The 6,187-nt window shown below is 35.8% G+C and overlaps 1 long non-coding RNA gene across 1 annotated transcript; it reads left to right on the top strand.

The window, feature by feature from the left end:
- The first annotated feature begins 4,182 nt into the window (after positions 1–4,182).
- LOC141651380 (uncharacterized) lies at positions 4,183–5,917 on the top strand. Its single transcript, XR_012546902.1, has 2 exons — positions 4,183–4,265; positions 5,720–5,917. It is a non-coding gene; the product is annotated as an uncharacterized LOC141651380 (long non-coding RNA).
- Positions 5,918–6,187: the final 270 nt, after the last annotated feature.

The following is a 6,187-nucleotide window of genomic DNA, read 5'->3' as shown; positions in this document are numbered from 1 at the left end:
AAAAAAAGAAGCTAAAAGACGACACTTTTATAAGACGGCGAAAGACGAAAAAAAAGAAGGGAATTATTATTATTACTGTCACTGTTATTGTCCGACCAAAAATGCGTATACCTTTATTATTATATAAATCGTGCCTTAAAAATATAGTTTAATCGTATGTATTTTTATATAAACGAGCTTTTATATAATACGTTTATAAAAATCGTGTTTGACATAAAATTAATTAAATTGAATAATTCAAAAATATATAATAAAGTGGTTAAACGGTTTAATAAATTTTAAATGTCAAAATGGGAAATTTGCGGGTGTTACAATCACCCCATCTTTTAAAAAGTTTCGTCCTCGAAACTTGAAAGTAGAAATGAAAGGTTATGAAAATGAAACTGGGATTGAAATCGGTAACTAACACATTTAAAAGGTTACTTATTGTAAGAATCGAAATTCTTTCAAGAACTTCAACTAAAATTTTCCGACAGAACCAGACTCTCATCAGAGGAACGGATGTGTTCTCTTACGTACTCAAGAACATCACATTCCAAATCAAAGATAAGGTCAAAAGGCAAATTATTTGTATAAGTCGAAATCAAAATACCTTCAAAAACATTAATGAAGAGTTTTCAAAAATATAAGTCTCATTCATGGAACGGAATTGCTCTTGTCGTGCACACAAAAACGCTAATTTTCCAAGTCAGAGACAAATTTAAAACAAAAACTATTCGCCGACAATCGTAGAACAAGTTATCAAACGTTTCCAATAACTAGTTCTAACATCCGATCAACGTTAAAATCAAAATAAGAGAAAGGTAATCTTCACAAATTTTCTTTTGCAAAAAAACCAAAATAGAAATAAAGGTTTCACCTTTAAACTAAAAGGGGAGTTAAATTCCGGAAATATAATATTAAACTTTGACAAAGAAGTCATAAATAGACCAAGGTTAATAGAAATTGGATAAAATTTAAAGAAATTTCGGGTCTAGCAATAAGTAACCTTTTAAATGTGTTAGTTACCGATTTCAATCCCAGTTTCATTTTCATAACCTTTCATTTCTACTTTCAAGTTTCGAGGACGAAACTTTTTAAAAGATGGGGTGATTGTAACACCCGCAAATTTCCCATTTTGACATTTAAAATTTATTAAACCGTTTAACCACTTTATTATATATTTTTGAATTATTCAATTTAATTAATTTTATGTCAAACACGATTTTTATAAACGTGTTTGACATAAAATTAATTAAATTGAATAATTCAAAAATATATAATAAAGTGGTTAAACGGTTTAATAAATTTTAAATGTCAAAATGGGAAATTTGCGGGTGTTACAATCACCCCATCTTTTAAAAAGTTTCGTCCTCGAAACTTGAAAGTAGAAATGAAAGGTTATGAAAATGAAACTGGGATTGAAATCGGTAACTAACACATTTAAAATATTTTCAAAACCTTTAGTTCAAATTTTTTTTTATAATAAGGGTAATAACTCCATTAGCTATAGATAAGCTCACGGTCATTGATCCAAGAACGCAACAATTATTAAATGACAATCAACAAACAGGTTAGTACCTAACAAAGAGCAAACACAAAGAGACTACAACATAAGATCCTAAATCTACCCATCCTACCCATCTCTCAAGTTTATTATTTTAAGGTCAAGTTATTTATATTGGGGTGCACAAACGTGCGTCGGGAGCAAATATGCTCTGATTTATATAATAATAAAGGTATACGCATTTTTGGTCGGACAATAACAGTGACAGTAATAATAATAATTCCCTTCTTTTTTTTCGTCTTTCGCCGTCTTATAAAAGTGTCGTCTTTTAGCTTCTTTTTTTCCATTTTCTTGCCCTTTTATGAAGGATTCGAAGACCCGGGGTGAGGCTCGTGCCTTGTGGACCTAGATTGGCTTTATTTTATGGTGACCCTTAAACCCTTTTTATGTCACATACATTTTAGGGACATATGTCTCCCTCTTTACATTTAGTTGTATAATTTGCTATTCGCGACTTTAGCGATGGTTATGTTATGAAACTTCTAGTTGGACCTTGTATGTTTGACACCTTCGGTATACGCATTTTTGGTCGGACAATAACAGTGACTTTTATAAGGTTGGCCGTGGCCTGCTGTAGCCTGGCCGTGGCCTGTTGTAGCCTAGCTGTGGCCTGGCCTGGCCTGGCCGTGGCCTAGGCAGTGGCCTGGCCGTGGCCTAGGCAGTGGCCTGGCTAAGTCGCGAGTTTGGGCCGTATCTATAAATTGTTTTGACGCTAGTTTGGTTTATTTAAAATATAATTATTTAAATCCCGTCTCATATTTTATATAAAGATAATTCGTTAATATCGTCCTTTCACATAATTTTTTTAGGTGGCTCATATGTGGTTGAAGATGAAGAGTAATTTTGGGTTTTAGAAGCTTTCTCAAGTTTATTGTTTGTCTCTTTGCTAGCTTAAGGTAACTATTCCGAGTTACTCGACGAATTAATGTCACATTAGTAGTTAATGTGTGCCTGTTGTTTGATAAGTGTTTAGGTGAATGAATAATGTTAGGATCGTTTACAAAATGAAATTGTAATTAATAGGCTCAAATGAATTTTATGGTGATAATTGTAATGTTTTGTTGATTGTGCCGAAAACTGAGCCTTAGTCCCTTTGACTGATGCGATGTCAGTTAATTGAGTGATTGGTCAGCCGCAATTTGACCCGTACCTGTCGCAGGGCTGGGGTTGCGGGTAAAAATTCGGTTGAATGAATTAGATAATCGGCCTTTTTTCTTGTTTTAGGCCATTCATTATATATTTATTTCACATGTGGAGTTAATTGAATTTAAGTAGCTTCTTATATTGTAGAAACGGCCCTAGTTTCCCTTGAAGCCTTTAATATGGTTACTATTGTTAGAATTAGAAATTAGTATTGAATACTTATTGAGGATTCTGTTGGGATTGTATGTTGTAAATAGACATTATAAACCTTTCACATGATAGAATGCTAGAATTTATGTTGATAAGTAGGACTTTTTGCCCTCTTAAGGTTAAGTGGGTGTCTTACTTGACTTGTGTGGTGAGTCTTGTGTGGTGTGGGCTAAAATATTCAAGCTGGGACTAGCTGGGACTAGGTCCTAGGTGAGTATTTCGGCCTCCATCATAGATAGGTCTTTATAGTCTCTGACGAGTATATGTTCACTGCTTGATAGCCTTTGTGTTCCTGACTAGTGGATGTTTATCCAAGTTGGGGCATGACCTCAGGTACTAATTTTGATAGTATGGGGTCAGCTTAAGTACTAGCCAACCCTTCGGTGGTGTCCTTAGGGTACTCACTTCACTTTTTTTTTAAAAAAAGTTGTGGGTCTTGGGTGCGGTGGTGTGTATCCGCATGTCTAGGTCTGCGCAGATTTTAGGCTAGGGTTGTGTTGTCTCTTGGCCATGTTTTCTTAATAGTAACCGCTGAGCCAAGATACCGGTTCGATTACCTTCCCTACCTCGTGGTATAGACTTGAGTTACAAAGTGACTATTGACCGTACTAAGAACTTATGCCTGTCTTTGATATATTGCCCTTTCTTGTATGGTGATTCTATGAATCATAGAAGGTGAGATGCAAGCCGGCTATGGTTGATAGAGTTTGGATTCCTGGATGTTATGTGATTCACATGATAGTGTAGTATGAGTCGGTCTAGTATTCACATGCTAGGACTATGTGTTTTTATATTGTTGTTCACATGATAAGCACGATTGTCTAGCATCTATATGCTAAGGCATTGTGTGATTCGTATTCATATTCTTATGTTTACATGTTATATTAATTATGACATTTCGTGGCTGGGAGAACTCGGAGTTACTCCCCACTGACTGTGGCTTTCGTATTTGTATAAAATGCGAATGACAGGTAGGTGATGCATATATGGGGTACATGGACGAGCTAGCGAGCAAAGTAACCTTGGGACCTAGACTGGTTTTATTTCATTGTGACTCTTAAACCCTTTTTATGTCACATACATTTTAGGGACATATGTCTCCCTTTCTCATATTTGGTTTGTATAACTTCTCATATTTTGGACCTTGCATGTTTGACACCTTCCCTTTTGGATATCTTTATAACAGGTTCAGGTTGGCTAGTACTTAAGCTGATCCCATATAATTATATTTTATATAACGGTAATTCGTTAATATCGTCCTTTCACATAATTATTTTAGGTGACTCATATGTGGTTGAAGATGAAGAGTAATTTTGGGTTTTAGAAGCTTTCTCAAGTTTTTTGCTTGTCTCTTTGCTAGCTTAAGGTAACTATTCCGAGTTACTCGACGAATAAATGTCACATTCTTTGTTTTCTCGTATGATTTTGTGAATGTTATTTGAGTAGTTTATTTCACATGAAAATATGAGTCAAATTCATGCCTTTTGTAAGTACAAGTTCACATATTAGTATGGAAATGAATTTTATAGCAATAATTGCCATGTTTTGATAATTGTGCCGAAAACTGAGCCTTAGTCCCTTTGACTGATGCGATGTCAGTTAATTGAGTGATTGGTCAGCCGCAATTTGACCCGTACCTATCGCAGGGCTGGGGTTGCGGGTAAAAATTCGGTTGGATGAAATTTTGAATGAATTAGATAGTTGGCCTTTTCTTGTTTTAGGCCATTCATTATATATTTATTTCACATGTGGAGTTAATTGAATTTAAGTAGCTTCTTATATTGTAGATACGGCCCTAGTTTCCCCTGAAGCCTTTAATATGGTTACTATTGTTAGAATTAGAAATTAGTATTGAATACTTATTGAGGATTCTGTTGGGATTGTATGCTGTAAATAGACATTATAAGCCTTTCACATGATAGAATGCTAGAATTTATATTGATAAGTAGGACTTTTTGCCCTCTTAAGGTTAAGTGGGTGTCTTCTTGACTTGTGTGGTGAGTCATGTGTGGTGTGGGCTAAAATATTCAAGCTGGGACTAGCTGGGACTAGGTCCTAGGTGAGTATTTCGGCCTTCATCATAGATAGGTCTTTATAGTCTTTGACGAGTATATGTTCACTGCTTGATAGCCTTTGTGTTCCTGACTAGTGGATGTTTATCCAAGTTGGGGCATGACCTCAGGTACTTATTTTGATAGTATGGGGTCAGCTTAAGTACTAGCCAACCCTTCGGTGGTGTCCTTAGGGTACTCACTTCACTTTGTTTTAAAAAAAGTTGTGGGTCTTGGGTGCGGTGGTGTGTATCCGCATGTCTAGGTCTGCGCAGATTTTAGGCTAGGGTTGTGTTGTCTCTTGGCCATGTTTTCTTAATAGTAACCGCTGAGCCAAGATACCGGTTCGATTACCTTCCCTACCTCGTGGTATAGACTTGAGTTACAAAGTGACTATTGACGGGACTAAGAACTTATGCCTGTCTTTGATATATTGCCCTTTCTTGTTTGATGATTCTATGAATCATAGAAGGTGAGATGCAAGCCGGCTATGGTTGATAGAGTTTGGATTCCTGGATGTTATGTGATTCACATGATAGTGTAGTATGAGTCGGTCTAGTATTCACATGCTAGGACTATGTGGCGTTATATTGTTGTTCACATGATAAGCACGATTGCCTTAGCATCTATATGCTAAGGCAGTGTGTGATTCGTATTCATATTCTTATGTTTACATGTTATATTAATTATGACATTTCGTGGCTGGGAGAACTCGGAGTTACTCCCCACTGACTGTGGCTTTCGTATTTGTATAAAATGCGAATGACAGGTAGGTGATGCATATATGGGGTACATGGACGAGCTAGCGAGCAAAGTAACCTTGGGACCTAGATTGGCTTTATTTTATGGTGACCCTTAAACCCTTTTTATGTCACATACATTTTAGGGACATATGTCTCCCTTTCTCATATTTGGTTTGTATAACTTTCTTTTCGCGACTTTAGCGATGTTTCCTTCTTGAGATTTATTTTGGACCTTGCATGTTTGACACCTTCCCTTTTGGATATCTTTATAACAGGTTCAGGTTTTTAAAAATTACAGGTTTTTACCCAATTGAACCTATTACAAACATATCCTGTCAGTTTTTCTGTAGAATTACGTGTTTACTTTTCCGCGATATGTGAGGGTGTCACAGTTTCAGAATAGTTACAAACATATCCATGCTGTCTCATTTTCACAAACTCACGCCTGTTTTCTTCTTCTTCCTTCTTTTTTTCTTCTTACGTTCTGTTCTAAT

Source organism: Silene latifolia, chromosome 1 (genome assembly GCF_048544455.1).
Source record: "Silene latifolia isolate original U9 population chromosome 1, ASM4854445v1, whole genome shotgun sequence".
In the NCBI taxonomy this organism is placed as follows: Eukaryota; Viridiplantae; Streptophyta; class Magnoliopsida; order Caryophyllales; family Caryophyllaceae; genus Silene; species Silene latifolia.
This window is presented reverse-complemented; position numbering and strand designations above follow the sequence as displayed.